Source organism: Acomys minous (genome assembly GCF_964271855.1).
Source record: "Acomys minous genome assembly, chromosome: 6".
In the NCBI taxonomy this organism is placed as follows: Eukaryota; Metazoa; Chordata; class Mammalia; order Rodentia; family Muridae; genus Acomys; species Acomys minous.
Genome location: NC_140487.1, coordinates 1057740 through 1081321, shown reverse-complemented (window position 1 = coordinate 1081321; position 23582 = coordinate 1057740). Strand labels below are relative to the sequence as shown.

The window sequence follows — 23582 nt, the reverse complement described above, 5'->3', positions numbered from 1 at the left end:
TTGCTATCACCTAACTGATCTTCAGAAAGGTATCTCCTGGGTCTTATAAATGTCAGGAACTTCCTGAGGCTGCTTTATTTACTTGGCAAGCCTTGAAGGAGCATTTCAGTTCACAGGGTCACCTTGTTTCCATAGAAGCAAGTCCATGCTTTATATAAGTCTAGCACTAGATATGTATTTTGCTTGTTTGTTTTTAAAAGAATTACTTTTGACTTGGACCATTTATCCCTGCCATTTTTGGGTTATATCACAAGTGAAGCGTACTTCAGTTTTGAGTTGTTTTCTTAATGAAATTAGCCAAGGCAATCTTGGTGGTTTCAGTGGAAGAATTTTACCTGTTGTTGAAATCTCATTTAGTTTCACACGCCTCGCACCTGTCTCTTAGTACACTAGCATATAAATTGAATATAGACACAAATATTTAAAAATATGTAATGATGATGGCTTTAATGAAGAACCTAGAGTTGCTGTAAAAACCTTTTTAAAATAAAATTTGTATGTGGTGACTTTTAATGATAGATTATATCTTTCATGATGGTGATTAAGTGGTAAGCCTAGTCAAACATCTGTTTATTTAGCAGTGATCATGAATATTCCCTTTGCAATTAGCATTGATTTAGAGAAGATCCGTATTTATAATTAATAGATAATGAAGGTGTGTATTTAGTTTCCTGCTCTTTGGTATTATTTTTCCACATTTTCATTCACTTTGTCTTTTTTTAGGTGGTCTTGAAGACATCGTTCGCCTATGGCTACTTTCCTTTGCAAATATATGTTGTGACTTTTAAATACCATTATGTTTCATGATAAAATACTTGCTAAGTTAGTCTGTTTTTATTCGTGTGTATATATATGTACTGCCAAGGTTCTAACCCTGAGGGTCCAGTGGCCATGAAGTAAACACTCTTGTGTGGTTGGGCACTTATTTCTGCAGCTTTTGGCCTGCTCTGTACAAGAATCACTTTGAGCGGAGCCATTATTATCTGATGTTGTGCTCATTTTCTCTTGGTGCTCTCTGCTTTCTCTCAAAGTAATCACCTGAATGCAGTCATCATTTCCCCCTTTTTGTTTTCAAGAAAGTAATGTTCTTGCTGAAGCCCCTTGTCAGATGGCAATCTTTCATTTTGGTCCTCTTGCCCTAAATTCAGAAGTACAGGCACAGGAAAGCAAACGGTTTTGGAGAAGCATGAAGTAAATAATGGGAAGAGAGAGTTGGCAGTGGAGAGCGAGCCCGCTTATAGGCACCCAGTGCTTTGGGGTCTTAAGATGCCTGCACCTACGACTGCAGTTGACTCCCCTGTCTGCTCCGATGTCTCATGTGTGTGGGACACCTTGCAAGTTCCAGGACCCCAGACCAGGATTTCTTTCCTAATCCTGTAGTAGTTAGGAAGGTTGAATCCAAGAACCACGCAGTGTCCAGCAGTGATAGATAGCTCCTGTTGGTGTTTGGAGCACCCTAGGCAAGGGAAGGACTGGGGACAAGTGATGACTGGGCAGAGTGTGGAAGCAAGGACCTGGCCGAGCCCTGTTGTTGCTGTCTTTTTAAGTGTAGACAGCTTTAAGGATGCTACTGCGTTTTGTTTTCAGAATTCTGCTACTTGGGTTACCAGAATCTTCCCCGGGTAGTCCGCTTTAGCCCACTGTTGTTGAGTCGTGCAGGCAGACATCTTGTTAGGACAGTGGAGAAATGACTAAGGTGATAGTGCTTCCTGTTCTCCTCAGCAGAGCTGCCACAGAGTTACGCACAAGGGATTTTTATCTTCCTGTTATCACTGAGTACCCTCGAAGCTTCTGACACCATGCATAGTCTGCTTACTAGCTGACTGCCAGTGATAGTTTTCCATGGCTTGCGCCATTTAAAGACACCAGTGGTTGAGGGAGTGGCAGCATGCCTCACACCTCAGGGTTTTTGGCTTCTGTTTGGTCCTTTGCACGGCTAATTCAGCTTTAAGGCATTTTTATAGTCAGCGCTTTTATTTGCTGAGGATGCTGAGTTTGTGCACACCTGTGTACGAGTGTTGTATCTTACCTATCAGCACCTGTGAGGAAACAGTGGGGTGTACCTGAAGGAGATGTCATGGTGCAGAGTTAAACATCCCTAGAATTCCCATTTTCTTGGTTTTATAACACATACCTTGTCTGGCATTATCATGTGTTACAATTTTTTAAACTACCTTTAAAAGGTAGTATAACTTTACCATATCAGGGTTTTACAGAAGAAGACTGAGCTCATAATTTAATTCTCTCACAGAAACAAGGTGAAAGATTCCTGTCAGCTCTTTCTTGCCTGCTATGCCATTTTTTTGAACCCTAGCCCTTGTAGTCTCACGTTCATTTCCATAACAACGGTTGTTGTACCTCAAACTCCAGGAATTATGCTTTGAGGTGGGAGCGAATAGCAGGAGCCAATGAAAGCTTAAGTGAGAAATCTGTTTGTAATGTCACAGACTCATCAGAGGAGGGCATGGAGCGGGAAGGAAGGGTGGGAACAGGAGCCGGCTGCTAGCGTGAGTCTCCTCCTTCCCCGTTTCCTGAGCCTGTCCTCACTGTGCACTATTTCAGATTAGTTTATGAGGCTAGCCTTTTCTTTCTAATTCCGTTCTCCCTGTGAGCATTCATCATGCTAGGATGGTGGTATCTTCAGTCAAAAACCAGTGCCTTCCTGGAGCAAAAATGCCTGCTTTTCTATACCTTGGATTTGTGACTTGTGGATTTGTTGATGCCTAGTCTCTTGTCCCTTCTGGTCTACAGTGGCAGCTGGACACTTTGAACTTATATTTGAGAGTTGCATGTGTGGCCAGGGAAGGCTGTTAGCGGTCAGTTTTAATAATTTTGAGTAGTCAGCTAGTACAGGGTCTACTTGTTTTCAGCATGAGTCGAGGCAAATTATTGTGTATTTCTTTGTTAGCCTATATTGACATGTTTTGAGTCTTGTAACTTAGTTGGAACAATTCTATAAATGCCATGTGACTCTCTTTGTGTTCAGTACCCACACAGATCATTTGATTGCATACATGTAGGGCATTGTTTGTGTGCCATATGAAAGCCATGGAATTGAAGAAAAGTGCAATTTGCCAGGGTGGTTTTCCAGGTTTGCCAATTTCTTCAAAGTGCTTATATGTTACCTATCGAATGTTCAGATATTTACGTTCCTTTGAAATCTATAGATATGCCTATGAGCCCTGTCCTTAAATGAATCATCTTAGGCTTTGGAGCCTAAGCTTTGGATGTGGGTGTAAATAGCTTTTGTGGCCCAGAAGGAACTCAAACTGTAAGGTTGCCAGTGGCATTTCTTGCCCCTGTTCCACAGGAATCATGGACTAGAAATAACTTTTTGTTGTGCTTTTCTGTCAAATAGAGCAGCAACAGTTGCACTGATACAAAAAAATTACCATGTTTTATTGTTTCTGTTCAAGGCTTAGCCAGCGTTATTCATTAGGATGTTTCTTTGAGAATAGGTAAAAATGGTCTCCAGCTACAGTTTCAAAAGGGAACTGTGGCCAGATAATCCAGAGAGTTCACAGCTGGCCTGGAAGATCATCTAGGAATCGGTTACCAGAGTCTAGTTGTGCTGTGGACGACAACAAACATAAGACTCCCTTGCACAGGCCCCAGCACGGTGTTTTCAGAGCTGCACTAATTTTTCAGAACATGCTACTACAGTAATTTTTAGCAGCGCTCTAGCTAAAGGCTACATGGTATGGCTTCTCCGTTATCAACTTCACCATGTTGCATCATCAGTAGTGGAGGTCCTGTCTTTTCTTGCCTTTATTTGACTGGTACGGGGCCAGATTGTAGAAGACATGGGAGAAAAAGAGGTTTGGATCATTGTTGAATTTTATATAACGATGGTTGGCCAGTGTAGTTACTATCACCCTTTCTTACCTGTTTCTTTGTGTCTCTTACTACTCTGGGTCAGTCAGCACTTCAATCTTTTCTGTCTTGCTTACACATTTGGTCAGCAGTGACCTTGTTAGGGCCTGATGGAAAAGCACTTGCAGATAAGCAGGTCACTGAGGTTAGAATGAATGTGGCACCCCTAGCTGTGTCTGTGGTCCTCCCTGGTCCCTGCTCTCACACCTTCCTCTTGGCTCATGTGTGCCTTTTGATTCCATAGTACTGACCAAAATGTGTGTGTGTGCGTACTAGGTCTCTGTACCTTTGCTTTGGTTGAGCCGTCCTTGTATCCTTGGAGCTGTTGGTGTTGCCCAAAGGTGCTCACTCTTGTGGTTCTGATCAGAGCCACATCAGCCAACCGTGTGCTGGTAGCCATTTGTCCAAACTGGTAGCTGTAAGCCGGTTAACCCTCTGATACAGGGCAGAACTGAGTAAAGATCTGCTGAAGAGTGAAAATAGACGAAAAATTGTGTGTTCTCAAAAGGAATAAAATGCAAGCTCAGAAGGAAAGTATGTATTAGAAGTCACAGTCAGAGTGAGCAGACTGACATGCGTTGGTCTATGCGGCACGACTGCTGCAGCTGTTGGGAGGAAGACGTGTTTAAAGGGTTGCTGGCATGTGGTGGTTTAGTATAAGAAATGACGTTTGAATGGCCTTGAGGGTGGGTGAGGAAAAGGTATGACATGTGTGGGGCATCAATATTAAAAAGGTTTTCAGGATCACTGGCCCCTAATCCATGAGTGGCCGTTCAAGTTAGGAAAGAGGTTTTAAAAAAGAAACGGCTACAGTAACCAAGCCAGAAACCCGTTATGGCATCTGTTCCACTTAACCCAAATGTCTGCTTAGGAAGGGTACGTGCAGTCATGGACACCTGCCGAGGTGTGCCTTCCGTGGCGATTCAGATGTGCACCTGCTTTTGAAGGAGACAAGCAGAGGGCTGGAGAGGCAGCTTGAGAAGGCAGTGTTCCTGCAGAGGACCTGACGGCAGTTCCCGCACTCTCATGGTGGGCAGCTCACAATTGCCTGTAATTCAAGCTCTAGGGGACCCCACACCTGTTCTGTCCTGCACTCATGTACTAAAAAAGGAAGGCAGGAAGGAAGGAAGGAAGGTAGGAAGGAAGGTAGGTAGGTAGGTAGGTGTGGGGGCTGGAGGTGGCTCAGTGGGTAAGAGCACTGGCTGTTCTTCCAGAAGACTCAGGTTCAATTCCCAGCACCCACATGGCAGCTCACAGCTGTCTGTAACTCCAGTTCCAGGGGATACAACACCCTCACACAGACATATATGCAGGCAAACATTAATGCACATAGGATAAATAAAAATAATTTTTAAAAGAGAAAAAGAAAATAAATGTCACTAAAATTGAAAGGTTATGAAATGTAGAAGTTTTAGTTTGGTTTTGTTGTCAGTTTTGAGTAGGGATTCAGTGTGATCCTACTTCTGTATTACGAACACTCATTTGCAGTCACTGTTACTAATTTAATGATGGTTGGAACCATGGAAAGGGAGCCTGTAAGGCTTGTGGATTTATTTATTTATTTATTTATTTTTAATTTTCGATAGGGTCAGGTTTTGAATGAGTAGGTACAAAATTGTCTATACAGAGTTAATATTTCGATCTAGGAGACTAGGTGTTTGGTTAAGTAAAAATAGCTAATGTTGGTTTAGTAAACTGAAGAGCCACAAATTCAGGTTCAAGCATGTTGATTTGAAGGCACAAGTTTTGAATAGAAACAGTAAAAGGAAGATGGAAAATGAGGGCAGTTTATCAACATAATGCTTTGTGTGGCAACAAATAGTTTGATTAAAGTGGATGCAAGAGTCTTGTCAATCCAGTAGAGGTTGTTCCAGCTGCAGATAGGTCATTAAATAAGTACTGAGCAGACCTGAAGGTTGGCCCAGAAGATTGTCTCTGTCTCTGTCTCTGTCTCTGTCTCTCCCTCCCTCCCTCCCTCCCTCTCTCTCTCTCTCCCTTCTTCCCCCCCCCCCCCCTTTCTCTCTCTCTCCTTTTTGGTTTTCCAAGACAGGGTTTCTCTGTGTAACACAGCCTTACTTAGCCATCCTGGACTCAATTTGTAGACTAGGCTGATCCTGAACTCACAGAGGTCTGCCTGCCTCTGTCTCCCATTGCTGGGATTAAAGGATGTGCCACCACACCTGGCTAGAGGAAGCTTTCACTGTGCTGGTTCCCATGAGCACAGAGTCTGACAGCTGCCTTACAGGTGGAAGTGAGAGGAAGGCTAAGGAAGTAGAGATCCAACCCCTTCTCACAGAGCCTGAGACTGCTGGAAGTTCTTGGGTCTTTGAAAGGGTGTGTGGGAGGTTGGGGAGATAGCTTAGTGCGTAAAGAGCCTGCCATGTGAGCACGAGGGCATGAGTTCAGATCCTCAGAACCCATGTAAATGCTGGGGTGGGGTGGGCAGCCTGCCTATAATCCTGTCACCTGGGAAACTGACCAGGGGATCCTCTGGTCAAGCAGACTACCTAGACCAGTCAAATTGGTAAGCTCTGCCTCAAGTGAGAGACTCTGTCTTAGCATAGAAGGTGGAGAGCAACCAAAGTCATGCCCACACTTACATATGTGTGCCCTGCAAAAAATCCAGGGAAAGGCCATGCAGTACACATGTGGTATATTAATGACATGCTACCCTCAGTGGGGTATGGGTAGCACCCCTGATTTTAAGCACTTTAGTGTTGTTTCACTGCAACAGGGATATTCTCATCATATGGACAAAGACCTAAAAGCCCCTCATGGACCCTCAGGCGAGGCTTTGAAGCTGCTTGCGAATGTTCTGCTGGGGAACCTGGCAGTGGGAGAGCACAGAGACAGAGCCACAGCGAGGCTTTCCTCTCCTCTATACTCAGGACAAGAGTTCTTTCACAATTTCTTTCCAATTGAGCTAGTTTTCCTTGCGCTGTGTTTGTGATGGTAACAGGCATCTTATTATCTGTGTGGATGGTAGAGCATTTTTGGTTTGCTAATAGCTACTCCATTGAGGATCTTGAAGTCAAACTAGAAAATTAGACATCGTGAGCAAATAACTGTTTTAAATGTTTTTGGCATTTGATCTCCATGAGGGGCTGTTTTGTCTGGACCCATTCAATTTCCCCGCTTTTGTTCAAAGACATAAGTATAGAGCTAGGCTTCCGGTTATAAAGGGCTTTTGCAGATTTGGGCCTCATAGTGAGGGTAGGTCCTTTCCCCGCTGGAGTGGTGTGCATTGTTTCACATGCCAGACAGCAGAGCTGCCTTTTTGTCAGCACTGTCCATGGCCAGCTTCCTATGCTTCCTTTTTATTTCCCCTGGTTTTATATAGGGGTTGAGCCAGGGGTTAGTGCTCAGAAGGTTTCCAAGGCAGCTTTGTATATGAAAAAGGAAGCTGGCTGAGGGAAGCTGTCTGCATTTGGCCTGGTGACATTCTAGACTGGCTTCAGTGTCCTCCTTTGTTTGCAAGATGAAAGTGTGGGTTTGGTGTGACTCAGAGTAATACCCTGTTGTAGCAGATCTGTGGCCAGAGGAGCATTTTGAAAAATACAGAGTCCTTGCAGTTTTCCAGGATCGTTGTTTTGAACAAATGACCCTATTGCGTTCCCTGGTTACTCAGCACCCTGTGGACACTGGCCTAGTCATGGGCAATTGGCTGTCCAAATAGCGTGTGCGGTTTTGCAGCCAGAGCTCTTAGTGAGGATGAGGCGCAGCGCCTCCCCAGCTGACTGCTCCAGGGAGCACTACCCGGTGTGCAGCTGTTCCTGAATCCTAAGCAGCATCCGGTGTAAGGCCGGCGCCTGCCCGCTCCCCTTCCTTTCTGCTTGCTGCTCTGTGAATATCTGATCGATGGGGCTAGGTGTTGGCAGAGATCCAGAAAAGCCCGCCATGTTGTTAGATGTAGCATTTCGTCCTCTCTTGTCTCAGCTTTTCTTTTCTTTTCTTTTTTTTTAATCAACATTTAAGATGCAGTTTTTCCAAACAGAGCTGTAGAGCTGAATAGCCGGAGTTGTACTGGTCACTCTGGCCCCTGTAAATCAGGAGTGATTCCAAGGCTAGGCACGTAGGTAAGCCATTTAGCAGCACCCCTGGTTAAACACCCATGTATGTGTGCGCACACAAGCAAGGGAGACTGGCCTGTACAGATGCACACTTTCCTTTCCCTAGAGACCCATCCAGCTCTGGGCCTCTTTGTTGCTTCCCATGTGCTCCAGAAGAGAAACTCAGAGAGAGGGATGAGGAGGATTCCCCACCCCCAGCGTTACGTTTTGAGGGTTCTTACACCTCAGTAACAACTCACCACTGCTTTGTGCTTAAATCACTAATGACCCAAATAAAGACTGTACAAAAAAAAAAACCAAAAAACAAAAGCAAAAACCATTTAAACTTTAACCCTGCAATTTTGAATGGAAAAGGTAATTTCTCTAAATACTATTCCTTTTATTGTTTCAAGCTACCAAACCAATGTAAGGACCACTTGGAGCCCTGAGTGTTACCTGCCGTTCAGGTGCGGAGAGGGTGGCAGTCTTCCAGACCCAGCTCTGCCTCCCTCTCCCTCGTGCTGCCTGAGGAGTGTCCCCTCATGACTGCCAGCATCGATCAGCTGCTGTTCTCTGAACTCCTGTTTGTGTGCTTTGGCAGCATGGAGGTAAACAGGGTATTGACCCAGCGATCTTGACTCACTCCTGGTTTTGTAGGGACGAATAACATCCCCCTTCAGAGCTGCAGAGTGCTGAAAGTCCTGTGGCTGCTTCTGAGTAATGACTTCCTGTCAAGTGGCTCAACAGAGTTTGATGTAGAAGAGGCTGGGTTTCACTTCTTCTGGAGGAGTCTGTGCTTTGGGCAGGATGATCTGACTGGAAAACTTGAACAATGTAGTGCTAGTAGGAACCAGTGTGCTGGGCTCTGAAAAGCAGAGGCAGTGTAGAAACAGCTCCTGCAGCCTCCAGTACTCCAAGCCACGTGTTGTTTGTAGGAGTGTTTGGAAGGAAATTGAATTTTTTTTTCCTAATGTGTTTTTGTAATTAGGAGAAATTCCTCCTTTTTCTTTCTGCCATCTACAAACCCCAGTTCCTAGTCCCTCTACTAAATCTTGGTTTTGTTTTTGTTTTTTAAGACAGGGTTTGTCTTTGTAGCCCTGGCTGTCCTGGAACTTACTCTGTAGGCCAGGCTGGCCTTGAACTCACAGAGATCCACCTGCCTCTACTAAATCTTGTTTATTATAAGCTTGCTTGTTTAACAGCAGAGCAAGGGTAAAGGTGGGGCAAGGAAGGCCCTCGGGAGCCCACATGTGCATGAATTCTCATTTCTGAGAGATCTCTTAATGTTTTTGCAGCACACTCATGGTATGCATGCTTTCCCTCTGTGCCGGTCAGAGCATGTTAGCCTTCTGGATTTGATTTTGTTCTTTATTGTATTCATGAAAGCACCATTTGCATTTTGCTTTCCAAGGATTCAGTTAATTTTTTTTAACCAATAAATATTTCAACTCTTTTTATGTCTGGTCTTTTGATGCTGCCCATCTTATAACTATTGATCACTATGAAGTGGTTACTTCTTTGTTATTACTTCACCTATTGAAATCATAGTGAGATCATAATTTTGGTTCCTCAAGAACTACATCAGGTCTCCCCAAAGTTAGTTTATACCAGTGTTGTTATAAAAAATGCAATCTCAAATTGTTTTTTTTTTTAAACCAACAGAGACTCATTAGTCAAATGCTAAAGTGAAAACCTACTAGCTCAGAGGGGCAGAAAAAGCACCCAGCTGATCTTCCTACTCAGCTCACACCCCAGAAGGAAAGAACCAACAGCCAAAAGCTTGCTAGCTCATCTGACAGCCTAAGAGGAAGAAGGCGAAAGCTAAAACCCAGCCCTTCCTCTTCTCCATGCTGTCTCAAATACCCTTCTCTCCAAGTACCACCTGCCTACGTAAGCCCTGTGTGCTAGGGCTGAGCTGTACCATAACCACCTGTTTACAATAAACAGGAAGCTCTTGGATTAAAGGTGTGTGTTAGGGCTGAACCATGACAAACAAGAAACAGGGTTTTACAGTTCACAGTCTCGGGGTTCACAAAGGGATCAGATATCCTGCAACATAGCAGAGCGCAGCCGGACAGTCAGAACCCACATGCTGCTTTGTTCACATCTCAATTGGAGTGAGTTGGAACTAGAGTCCACTAGCAGGCTAGGAGGCAAAGAAAGATGGAACAGACATTAGACTTGATATGATATGTCATTTTTGCCACAGAATTTTCTGTGTTAGTAGAATAGAAAATGACTTAGAGAGTGTATGTATACACATGTGATGGTACGTGTGTGGAGGTCACATCCCCCCTCTACCACGTGGGTCTAGGGAAGGAAGGATTGGTGGCAAGAGCTTTACCTGCTCTTTCCAGTCCCTGTATTATCTTACTGGCTGAGAATAGGGCTCAGGTGCAAGAGGCCATCAGGAGTAGAATATATTTCTTTCTTCAAGTGGGCCACCGTGCTTCAGAAGCTCTCTTCTGCTGCTCTTGGGGAACGTTTTGGTGCTTTTGTACTGTAAGATCAGTGCCCTTGCTGGCACCAAGTTTCCTACAGCTTTTACTCAGTCTTCTTGTGGTTAGGTGTGCTGCAGTAACAACAGTGGCTTCTCCTGCGTCTAACACAGGCAGGCTGTGGCTGTGCCTCACTCATGTTCGTGTTGAGGTCTTGGCTGCTGGATTGTTTTACCAGTATCATATGTGTGTGGAGAGAGAACTGCGACAATTAGGAGCCTGCTCACCCTGATTTTGCTGGATTCTCACATATACCAGAGCAGGGAGGTGTAAATTTTCCTGGAGCCACATGGCCAAGCTTGACAGTGTAGAGGAAAGTAGTTATCTGGTCCCAGAGAAGTACAGACAGTATTTTGAAACAATGCCACAGACTGGATGGTTGCTAAGTTTATTCTGTCTTGAACATGGATTCCACATTTCCCTATGAGGACAGAAAGTTAAAATTGTTTTTGCCCTGATTTGGTGGGCCAGTTCATAGCACATAGAAGCTAAAGGGATAGAGCATTCAAGCTGTGGGCATTGCATTCATTAGCATTCTCTTAATTCCAAACGTTAGCTAGCTTGATTGCTCTGTCTGTCTATCTGTCTGTCTGTCTCTCTATCTATCTATCAGCTCTCTATTTTTTATTTTTTCAGCTTGTTGAGATTTGTAAAAGTATGCGTCATCTTGGAGTCACATCGTAGGGGGTGATGTCTGGAACTCAGAGAAACATTTGGCTTCTGGTTTTCCACCTGTCACCAATTTGTATTTTGGGTAAATGATGCCAAGAATTATCTATTGTAACTGACATCTACTTCCTTTGGCTTGAAATAGCAAAGTAGATTCATGCTAACTTAATTCTCTGCACTACTGCTCGCATGCTGGACAGCACAGAGCCCAAGAAATGAGCTGTGTCTTGTTCCATCTTAGCCAGTGGAACAGCAGCTAAATCGTCCCACCCCTGTGCGGTTAGCATGGGGGATCACACTGAAGATGGGCCAGAAGACAGTGCAGTCCAGGAAAAAGCTCATTTCTCCTCTTTCCTGTTTCTCTGTGTTAGGAGAATGGCATTTGGTGTTTGATGTGAGTGCTGATGCCACAGTCCAGTGTAAAATTTGATCATGCCCTTTTCCAGCCAAGGTGCAAACTTCAAAAAGTAGAATCTGTCCTGCTTGGGAGACTTCTCACAGTATGGGCCTAGTGGTGCTGAGCAGCCATAGGAGACTTTGTATTTGGGAGAGAAACTTAAAATCTTTGCAGCTGAAGAGCAGCAGAGCATGTGCAGTGTTGTTGTGTATGTACCATTCAGAATGTACAGCAGCCGGCTGCAAATGATAGTTTAATTTGACGTGGTAGCTCCATTTGAAAGCGGAAGCTGCTGGTTTGAGAGCGGTTCCCTGTAGGATAATGAATTGTCATGCCTCTGCTGATTGTCTAACAAGTTTGTACAACGTGTAACACAAGCTGACAAGACAAACAATTTTATTAATTTAAGCCTGCTGCTAATGGGATTGCAGTGCTATATGAATGTAGGAGTATTATCCACAAATACAAGAGTGTGCTACTCCACAAATACTTGTAGTCTGGGCCCGGTAATGGAAACGGTCTATTAATTTTTTTAAACAATGTTTAGTGTTTCCATTTGTCTTCAATGAAATGAAATTCAGTTGGATTTGAATTGAAAAATACTTATGAATGTCTGGGGATTTATGGAGCTCAAATAAAATGAGCTGTAATATCAGCTTTTGAAGTGTTAGAGTTGATAAATGCCAGTGGGCAGTAGATAAACTTAACGTTTTTTACAAACCAATTACAAGTAGAGTTTTGTCTTCAATGTGTCTAGAGTTTGGTCTTTAGTTGGGACAGTACTGAGCCCTCTGGGGAGAAGGATTTTATTTCCAGTGTGTGGCCTTTGATCTGCAGTATTTTAATTTCAAATTCTTTCAGTCTTAAAAATGAACTTGACAATTTGAGGTAGTTGGATCTTGGGTTGTTGACTAGAATTGATTAACTATGCTTATGAAACCAATTTATCATCCAAGTGAAGTGAGGCTAGTTCAGGTGAAGAGGAAAGATGTGTCTTAGGAATTCTGCATCATGTGATGCTGGAACCTGAGAGAGCTGCTTCCTGGGAGAAAGAGCCTAGCTCAAGCCCCAGGGAGTCAGCACGCACTGTAAGGCTCCACAGATGTTGGGTAATTTCGACAAAAGAGACTACTTCCATGGCTTCTCCTTTGGGGACATTGGCTACGGAGTGCAGCAGTGTAGCTTATAGGCTGCTACTTGGGCAGCTTACCACTGTGCATTCCTTTGAGATTCAGGATAGGAAGCATGCCAGCTTAAAGCGACAGGCCCTTAAGAATTTAAAGCTCTTTAAAAATTTTTTTTATTTAAAAATTTATTCAGATTTCATCTAAATTGTTATCCCCTCACTTGTATCCCCCCCCCCCAATTTAAAGGTCTTGCATTAAAAAAAAGCCCACCAGTTGTTTGTTTTTATTAAAAATAAGTCTTTGGCAGCCAGCACATGAGACAATAGTATCACTATTATATATTGTTTATCTGGGGGTCATAATGTGCACTGTTTCCCCTCCCAGTGAGTGATGGCATTGCTGCCTGTTAACCATACTTTTCTCTCTTCCCTGTACTGCCCTTAAAATATTAGGATTGGTTTAGGCTCTCCCAATGTGATCTGTGTGATTTTCAAAGTGTATGGCACAGAGAAGGAGGGGAGTATGGCAGCTAAGTACCATAAATGCATTTTTGCTAATTTAAGGCATCCAGAAAGTGGAAAGTAATTGAAGGTATGCTTCCATCTTGAACCATCTGACGCAGAGGCTGAACAGAAAGCATCCCAGCCTCCTACCTGCTTTGCCTCTGCTTCTTGATGCACCTTCTACACACCCTGAGGCCCTTGTTTTCACCAGCCTGTGTGCTGACCAGTCCCCAGGGAGTTCTCCAGAGTGTTTCCTCTGCTGGAATCTGTCACACTGTAGAATGAGGCAACCTCTGATTGTATACCTGCCCCCAAACAAATTAGATGTACAGTTTCTTTATGCTAGCTGCTGCCATGGATAATAATATATTTTCAGAGTGGTACAGATTTCAAGTAATTTCCAATTCTATTCCCAGTACTAATAAAAGTTATTCTTCATTTAAATGTAAATGGCATTGCTCTGCCTATCTTTGCTGCGTTAGAAAAGCTTTTTTACACCCCCCCCCCCAATAAGGTTTGTATTGAGATCAACATCCAGTCATTGGATAAGGTGCAACCACATTAAATTCAATGGATTTACAGTGGTATATACACAGGGATATCTACCATTCAAACCAAGATGTCCAACAGTTTTAGAGCCCCAGAACATTCCTATGTGCCCATTCCCAGGCAATGCTTGAGACAGGGCCTCACTAGCTCAGTAGCCCTGGCTGGCCTGGAACTTGCTGTACACACAGGCAGGCTGGCCTAGAACTTGGAGTGATTATTCTGCCTCTGTCTGAGATTATGACACTCTCAACCAACTCCAATTGCTTATGGTTTTCTTAAATGGTTCTGGAACTATTTTTTGTGTCCTTACTTCTTCATTTTGTTTAGGAGAGAAAAGTAATTTCATTTCTTCTTAGTTTTGAAAAGCTTCCCTCATTAGTGCTCCTGCTATGGTGGAATGCAGGTATGAGGCGCGTGTGCAATGACCATTTGGGGTCGGGGTGGGGGTGGGGCTTCTGACTCCCAGTTGAATTCTGGACTCCCATTCCTCTTTGAGAAATGTAAATCAGTCTTGTGACATAGAAACAAGATTAGCTCACCAGCCTCTGAAATCTTGTTATACAATTCCAAAAATTTAAAAATACACAACTAAGTCATAAAGCAGCATTGTCGGTAGGTATTGCTACTATCCCTATTTGACAAATGAGGACATTAAAGCGCACAAAGATGTCCTGTGGAGAGGCCTGATGGGATGTTGACGCTTCTTGTTCGTATTTCACTCACAGCTGGGATCTGTCCTGCACAATGCTGTTAGTACACTTTTCCTCTGTGTAAGATGCTTTCTCAGAAAGTCAGTTGTAAGAGAAGTAGTTCCATCCTTACAGAATTTACATTCTTATTCTGGCTATTGTATACTACCTGTGATACATTAGATATTGATGGTATGTCAAGACATTTGGTTTAATTTACAGACTTAACAGATTGTATGTTCAAAGTAGGATTACTTTCTCAAATTTTTTGTTGATAGATGTGTAACAGCTGTGTTAATCCTGGTTTCAGTCACATTGCTGTTAGATCTTGTGGTTTTTTTAATGTTGATTTTTATAGGAAAATCTAATGGTTACATTTCAACTGATATGTAATCTATTGATGAGAACTTGGAATAAGCAGTTTTAAAGGAAGGTGCAGTTGTTCCTTCAGATTGTTAAGGTAACAGGAACATATTGACTGTTAAACAATGTAAAGGACCTTTTTATGAACAGAAAATAATCTAAATGTTATATATTATAGGCTGGTATCTGTCGGGTATTTTCTGTAGGGGAGTGTGTGTACCTATCTGCCTGCCTGCCTGCCTGCCTGCCTGCCTGCCTGTCTTTGTAATTGATACTGTGTGGAGGCTATTGAGATTATGTAAATTCTCTTTTGATTATGTCAATATAGAGCCACATTTTTGTACTTTATTTAATGAGTTACGCATTAATAGCATCTTTTGGTGCCCAAATTGCCCCTGATTTAGCCAGTGATAGACCTTTAAAGCTGACTCCTGTGTATGTCCCAGTCATTACCTTCATGGTTCTGGAATGCAACTTAATCAAAACAGCTCTACCTCAACTGTTGAGTTAACATTTCTCCAAGAAGTGCCACTTATGCCTTCTAGTAGCAAATCCTACTGAAAATTAAGATCTAGGCTTTAGGTATGTTTCTCATTGCTGGAGTGCTAGACTGTTGCTTCTAGACCCTGGCAATTAGTCAGAACTAGAGAATAACTGTATGAACACACAGACATGCACACACATTTATTTTTGTAGCTATATCTCTTTAGAGTTGCATCTGATTTATTTAAACCAATACCTTTGTTTTTATTCCAAACCATGTTGTTCATCTCCCTTCTCTGACAGTGAGAGGTCATCTTTCGGTTACTGACTAACTTGTCCATTTCTTCTGTATGTAACCCGTTCTCTCATTTCTGCTACTAGCTCTTTTCCTAATTAGCCCCCTTCCCCCAAGCAGAAACTCTTGTTGGACATACGTAGGTCCTTATAGTCCTGTCCCCTCCTTGCTTGCCTTTCTTGGAGTTTTGATACTTGACAGGCTGTGCTCTTTGTGGGTTCTCCTTAGCAACTTGGCCTGTGGCCAGAAATACCATCTTAGTCTACCTAGGATTGGATTTGGGCTTCTATGACTTGACTTGTTAATCATTTATTTGTCTCATTAATCTAAACTAATTATTTATTACTTGAAAAAGGGATAGAATAGCAGACATGTCCTTTTGACATGAGGAAATGCCATATTATCTATGTAGTTCACGTCTGAGAACTGTGTAACTATTACAAAACAGAGTCACTCATACGCACAGAAAAAATTCACATTGCTTTAAGTGAGCTTACACTTTGGTATTGGCTACTGTTCTTAACAACATGGGTTGCAGGCAGCCACACAAGCTTCAAGTTGGACATCCTGGGTGAAGGTCAAGCTAGTTGGGTCTGAACTCCATCTCTAGGTCTTAGACACTGAGAGGATATTAAGCTTAGTCTGTGTTTGAACACATAAATTGATAGTATAATGATGACTGTCCATGAATATTGCTTAGGAAATAAGGCTAAATGAACCAATACCCAGGATTCCTTTAACAAACATCTCCTTCTTTTTGTTTGCTAACTAATTGGATTGCTTGCTCACAGCCAGTTAAGGGTGTAGTATTTTGTTTGACCTTTATACCATTCAATTTTGAACTTTCCTACTTTTGCCCAGAACAGTCATTATGTACCTTAATGATAATAGGCAAATTAGCCATGATTTAGTCAATGGATAACTTGGCAAGAGCCTCAGAAGGCTTCTCCCACTGTATGTTTGCCCTTGCCGTCTTATTTTTGCCATTATGAAGGGAAGTTCCTTGCCAAATCTTTAAGCACATACATCCCAGCCTGGCCCCAGTTTCTGTGTATCTGAAGTTGGCCTTGAACTTCTGCTCTTCCTCTGCTTGCCTGGTGTTGGGTTTATAGGTGTGCATCACACACCAGGCTTATCTGGTGCTGGGAACTGAACCCAGGCGTACATGCATGCTAGGCAAGTACTCTACCAATTGAGAATACCCCTATCTTGTGAACTCTTTTTAATGGAATTCTTTGAGTCTGAGATCTAAGGGTTAGTTTTTTTTCTAACAACAAATTCGTATTAACTATTTATTCTTGAGTCATTGGCATCACCATGCATGTATTGACTGTATTGCACGGAGGTAAACTTGAACTGGAATCTACATTATAGTTTCAAACTGTGTGCCTATTAAATTGTAGATTCTGAGTCTCAGTTTGGAGCATAATATAATTTTAGGGAACATTGAAACAGCATAGCAAGGTTTAAAAATAGATCTCAAGTGGTGTGTTACACCCCATATATGCCTTAACTAGGGCTTCTGGGAGGCACAGCTCTCAGCACACCTCCATATGGTTTTCTAGGCCACCTAGCTCTAGCTTTTTGGCCATCAGATACAAGATTAGCATGCTGGAAAACTTTAAATACCTGTATCTAATTACAGTTCAGCCTCATGGACTTCAACTGAGTTAATCATCACTGGATTTAAACAAGTGTCTCTGTTGTGAGAGGATTGACAGAGACAAGACTTTTTAGAAAATCTGTATGTGAAATCTTTTGTAATGGCAATCCCTAGACCTAGGGGTTGAGATCTAAGGCAGTCCACGGCCGTCACTTTGCCAGCTACACTCTGGTGAAAGACGAGGAAGCGCTGGTCATTGCTCTAGTGTACTGAGGTGTATTTTATCTCCTCTATTAGTTGAGAAAGGGGGGACAGTGAAACACACAGATAGAGAACATACCAAAGATAGGAGTTTTTGAGACTTTTAGACTAAGCTTGCAGTTACGTTGTTAGCTCTCTATACCACTCACCATCCTTTCTCTTGTTTTTCTAGACGTCTTTTTAGCTTTGGTAGTCCTGATGTTCCACTGTGGGTAAATCCCACCCCATGGTTCAGAGCCTAGCATCCATCTGGTCTTATTAGTCATTTGGTTTCATTTTTAACCACAATCTTTCTTTGAACGCTGTTAAAATTAGTTTCATGCCCTGCAGGTCTTTACTCTTATTTGTTCAAAGCCCTTGTCCTTTTACATTACTCCATCTTCAATTTTTCTTTGAAAGCATGTCTTTTGTATAGCAGGTGACTGTTTTAGTATTCTCTAGAGATTTATATCTTGGTTTTTTTTTTTTTTTTTGAAATTACTGGATGCTCTAGGTAATCTCAACAAATGCTCACCAGAAATTAATTGATTAAATTGTGAATCTATGGTATAGATGCTTAGAAATACCTTTATAATTGTTGTTGTAATGTAATGGGCAGGATTGTCCACTTCTTGCCCCAGCGGGCTTGATCTCATCTCTGTAAATGTTTTTCAGAGGTTCTCTTTGTCCCTCAAAGGTACGTATGTCCCTGATGTTTACATTCATGAGGACACCAGTCATTTTATACATCTCTGAAAGCCTGTTTCTAGATGTAGTGCAGGCTCAGGCCTTCAGCATGAGTTCTGGAGGAGCGTGCTCAGCCTCTAAGTTAGGCAAGCACATTAGGCAACCTGGCCTACCAATCAGAGTGACTGTGGCCTAGACTGGATCTGAAGTGACCAAGACCTAAGTGAGTCCAGATCTCACCTAAAAGCCTGATTTGAGATAGGCCCATTATGAGGTCTTACTGGCCAGCCAGTCTAGTTCTAAAGACAAGCTTCAGTAAGACACCCTGTCTCAAGAAGTCAGTGTAGACTTTTATCCTCCACATCTGCATGTGGATGCACACACATGCACACACACACATACAGATTGTATATGCAGTGCGATCATGGCCTTTACCGTGGGGACCAAGTGGTGAAAGAGGCTAAATATGTTGGTGGCTTTATTATTAGAGTACAATTTTTACTAGGATTTAAAATAAGAGCCAAACTGTGTCCCTAACAATATTCACTACAGAATGGTCTCTCAGAAAGAGTAGAAATAGACCAAATATCCAGGCATAGAGACATAATCAAGTAAATGCTATATGATTGATGGTTGTAAAAGATTTTGGAATTGCTACAACTTTTAGTAAAGTGCAGAAATATTAAATGTGCTTTAAATTATATAGAGTTAGTATTTTAGTTTTACATCTATTAAAATTATAAAGATTATTATAAATTTGGCGTTTAGTGGTAAGTAATCAAGAAGCAGAGATCAGTTAGTTTATTTGTACAGCAGTTAGCATTGTGCTGAACTGGTAAGCATATGGCAGGACTGGACAAATCCTGATTTGGTCAGAGTGAGACTACTGTGCTTGGGTGAGAGTTGAGTGAAATTAAGTGCTTCTGGGGGCCTTTGTGAGACTGTATGCATAGTGACCTAGAGACCATCTCATATGAAAGCCGTGACTCCCCTCACAGGATGTGCTTTATGTTTCTCTCTGAGTTCCTGGGGAAAAGGGTTTCTCAAACTTTTTAGTTAAGAACCTCATTGTAAGTTAGAGAGTAACTCAAAGGTGTTTTTGTTTCTATGGATTAATTTAACAGTTGATAACTATATTAGACATTTGAGACATTTAAAAATACCCACTTAAAACTAGTAAACCTATCATCCAAGCACAAGTAGCTTTTTTTTTTTTTTTGATAGAAATAACCACTTTCAGGGGAAAATTTGACTAGTAACACATTTTTGAGGGGCTCAAATCTGCTTTTAATGTGACTTGGTATGTAGCACTGTGTTCTGATCTGCTTCTGGAGTGTCTCTTCTGATGTCTTATTTTAGTTGATGTATTTGAAGGAAATCTGGCTTTGGATATATGCTGTTTGCAAAGAAGAGAGGACCAGGAGTCTTTGGCTGTAGTTTCAGCATTGATGCTCTTTAACAGCAGCATTTCCCAAGTGATGAGCATGTTGAACATGCTATATGCCCCATGGAAAGATTTTGACTGAAAAGTGGCAGTGGCTGTGGATTGTATAATCAGTGCTGTTACTTTAAAAAAAAAAAAAAAGAGCCAGGAGTGGTGGTGCACGCCTGTAATCTCAGCACGTGGAGAAGCAGCTTGTTGTAGTTTGAGGCCAGCTGGTCTACAGTGTGAGCCCAGGACAGCCAAGGCTACACAGAGAGACCCTGTCTCAGAAAACAGCACAATACAAAGGATCAGGTGTTGGTCTCTGTCCTGTCATCCTAGTCATTTTTCTTGTCTGCAGTTGGAACTCACATAAAATACTACCCGAAGCCAGATTGGGAATGCAGGGACATAACCAGTCTCCGCATCTTAGCCTGTGCCTCCTTCAGAGACAAGAACACTGCACTGCCCTGTGCCTGTGGGTCCCTCCCTTAACATCCAATGGCAGCCGTTCTCCTGAGCATTTGGAACTCTGCTACCACTTAGGTTAAGGCTGACTCCTAAATAATTTCAGGTGACAACCTGGTAAAAGTTGTGGTACAAAGTGATGGCAATGCTGTCATTTTAATCTTGCACAATTCTGATTGTAAAATAGATACATGTGTGCTTTGAATTAAAAAAAAATCATGTATCCCAAGTAATATCAAACCAAGCATGATTTTTTTTCTAATTATTTTTATTAATAGTATGTGACTATTCATTGATTTATTGACATTTGCTAACAAACATTCTTTTTGGTTAAACTTTTGGGTGAGAATCCCAGATGGATAGCATTCTACTCAACACCTTATTTTTTGTGGCAGTTATATTAAACAAAGATACTTTTTCTGCAGTCTGTTTTGAAAGCACCAGTATTCTAGAAAAGCACAAACCAAGACCTACTGATACATTGTTGTGGTCTATTAAGTATGATTTCAGGTAATGCTGCAGTTACCTATGGAGTAGCAGTTCTGTACCAAACATCACGACTTTCACAGAGGTGATCTTAAAGTTGCTGACTTTTTACCTATTCATTATTTTTTTAAAAAGAAGTTCTTTGTTTCCTTTGCCAAAGGAGTCGACTGTTTCCTTCTGCCCATCCATACCTAGTGTGCACTTCTGTGTTTCTCTTGGTAGTGTGTGAGCAAGTGTGGAAGGATCGTAGGAGTGTAATTTGAGCCCTCCACCCTGACTCTGTGTACTTGCTGGGTCCCAGATGTTGCTCTGCTGCTGCAGAAGCCGCCAATGGCTCCTCTGGCCCAGCCACCACCTACAGTTCGCTGAGTGCAGCAGATACAGCCATAGAGCCAAATGGAGCCAGAGCCTTGGCACCATATAGCAGGCTGGGGTTGGTATCGACATTTCTTTTGATAGTAGTATATTTGAGCTTTTGTTGAGTTGATTTTCGGAAATCCTGCTTTCTCCTTTCTTGTTTTCATCTATGTATTAAACGAAAGGATTTGTGATCAGAGGAAAAAAAATAATTTGTAAGTTGGTTTCCAATGATGTTTCCAGCACTGGTTTGTAGGATCAGATGTGAGTTTTTCAAATTGGAACCTTTCCTAATAGGCCCTTGGGAAATGTCTTAGCTAAATTGCAACAGTGACTGGTGAAGTCGATCGAGGTAAATTGCTCCCATTGCTGAGGGCTTAGAAACCAAGCAGTCGAAGCTAAAATCCTGGGGAAATCGGGCAGAACTATTGCACATGGTTTCCCCTTTGGATGGAGAAGAGGGCTGGTGTCACTGCTGATGGATGGGAGGAGATTAAAGTCTGGCTTTTTTGCAATGAATTGGCAACATGCTCTTTGAGAAACTAAAGAGAAATTTATGAGAAGACTATCAGGATCAGCTGGGTGATTATTTTCAATATCAACTACCAGTGACATTGCAGAACATACCCTGATGCGTGGGCTCCAGTGGTTTGTCTCTGAAGCAGCAGGCAGTGAGCATCACCAGTAAGCTCAGATCGAGGGATTACCCAAAATATTCTGTTCCTACTTAACATTCAACTGTTGATTGTTTTTTTTTTTTTTTGTATTTTTATATTTTTGTATTTTAAAAAGTCAGGATGACTGTTTGTGACTATTTAGAACAGAGGTCACCAAGCAAGTATTTGTATTTGGTATTCTTTTGACCTTAGTCATGTCCTGTGTCTTTGAAAAAGTCCCTTAAGCTCTTTGCCACAGGGCAATAATACATCACAGACGTGTGTAGCAACATTAGGTCCTTTGTAATTGGTAAAACTCAATACCAGCAACATCTGTCTATTCATTTTTTCTCAGTTGCTCGAAAGTGCAGACAGTACTAAATTAAGGAACACGCTTTAAATCCTTCAATTAAAGGTTTTTGCGCCTGAGGCCTGGGGAGCATTCCTGTCAGCGCTCTGTAACTCCTGCACATTCCTCCAAGATGGGGACAGAGGGTGTGGTGACTGTCTGGACTGATGAGTGTTGTGGGCCCATTACAATGGATAGCTCTGCCGCTCCCCCAGACCCATTAGAAGAGCGTATCTCAACCCATCTTTCCTTCTTTCTTCAATGTAAGCATTGGGATATTTATTTACCATTCACATTTTCATTTCCCTCAGATGAATTTGCATCATATGGACAGAAAAACCACAATTTGTGTTTAAATGCCTGTTGTTGTTGGAGTGTTTCCCCCAAAATTTATGTACTGAAAACTTAGCCCCCTTGTATGTAAGGGAAGATTTTAGGTCATGGAGTGGAATAGATTGATGCTGATAATAAAGGAATTTGTTTCCTTGCTAGCCAGTTCTGTGCTCTTCCACCATGTTAGGGCAACAGAATTCCTCCTCGGGGAGAGTGTGCTAACAAGAGGCTGCCTTGGGGGCAAAGGGCAAAGAGCAGGCCTTCACCAGACCCCAAGCCTCCTGGGACCCTGTGTGAAGGTAGACTCAGCTTCCAAGTCTGTTCATTATAAACGATCCAGTTCTACGCATTCTGTCACAAAACATTCCACCAGACTAAGATGTTACTGGAAAGTGAGGGCTTAAATTTCAGCTAGCTTGGTTGTGGTTTCTCTGAGCTCTCCCTTACAGTCTTAGCCCTGGCTTTGCTGTCTCCCAGAACTGCTCTTGCCATGGATTTGGTGCAACTTAATAGTCTCCTGTTTCCCCTCCTGTTCTGTCCCTGTCTCATTTAGGCTCAGCTCCTCCAGGCTCTGGTGCCTGTGTTCTGTGGTTTGTAAAGTGCTGTGCACTTTTATAGTCTCTATAAATAACAAAACAGCGCTCATGGCAAGAACACTGCTGCACCGGCATGTTTGGGTAGAGTGCATGTGTGAAAGAGGAGAGGAGAGAGATGCCTGTCTAGGGCACAAAGTGTCTACACCGCTTCTGGTTTTGCTCATTTATTAGATGGCATCCCTTTATCTCCCAGACTTGTTATGCTAATGTAGGCTTGGTGCTGCTGCTCTCTTGCCTCATGCCAGCTTCCGCCTTTAACATAGCAGGAAAGGCAGCAGAAAGGCTGCTTCACAGCACGGAGAGGTTCTAGCCAGATGCTTGCGTGCTGGGTGCCCAGCTTCCTGTCTCGGTTGCCTTTTTCTGTCAGTGGATCACCACAGCTGCCTTCACATATTTGGAAGATGTGAAGCTAGGAGCTAGAAGTTATTTCTATTGGTCCTGTCAATAGAGTTTGATAAAATGCAAATGTCTTTAAAATGGTAGACTTCCAATTAAAAGGCTCCAGCAGGGAGTCTGTTTTGATAATGAAAGTGATTAAGAAGGCTCTATTTTTTTCCATTGGTATGAATGCTCAACTAAAATAGCCTGACTTTCTGTCTGAAATTGGACTCTGTTAATGAGGTTCTAATAACTCTTAGGTTCTAATAATGATCTTAGCATCTCTTTGTTATCTTCAGTGATCAATGCTAGAGACTTGAAGAACATAATTTCTTGATGACAGTGTCATATAAAGTCTTTAATGCCATCCATTTCCCTTTTTCTCTCATTCTACAGAATCAACAGGAGCGAATGCTTATTTTCTTTAATTTTTAAACCTAGGTGCATCCTTGGTCTGAATAAAGCTAAATGCTCTGTGGCTTAATGTCTATGTTTGGATCAAAATCTGCAA

The 23582-nt window shown here is 42.3% G+C and overlaps 1 protein-coding gene and 1 long non-coding RNA gene across 2 annotated transcripts in view; one reads left to right on the top strand and one right to left on the bottom strand.

The window, feature by feature from the left end:
• Positions 1 to 23582, top strand: part of SND1 (staphylococcal nuclease and tudor domain containing 1) — a 406636-nt gene that overhangs the window by 87273 nt on the left and 295781 nt on the right. The window lies entirely within an intron of this gene.
• On the bottom strand, positions 14094 to 22481 carry LOC311600898. The gene is made up of 2 exons (XR_014780400.1): positions 22444 to 22481; positions 14094 to 15211 (listed from the first exon to the last, which is right to left on the bottom strand). It is a non-coding gene; the product is annotated as an uncharacterized lncRNA (long non-coding RNA).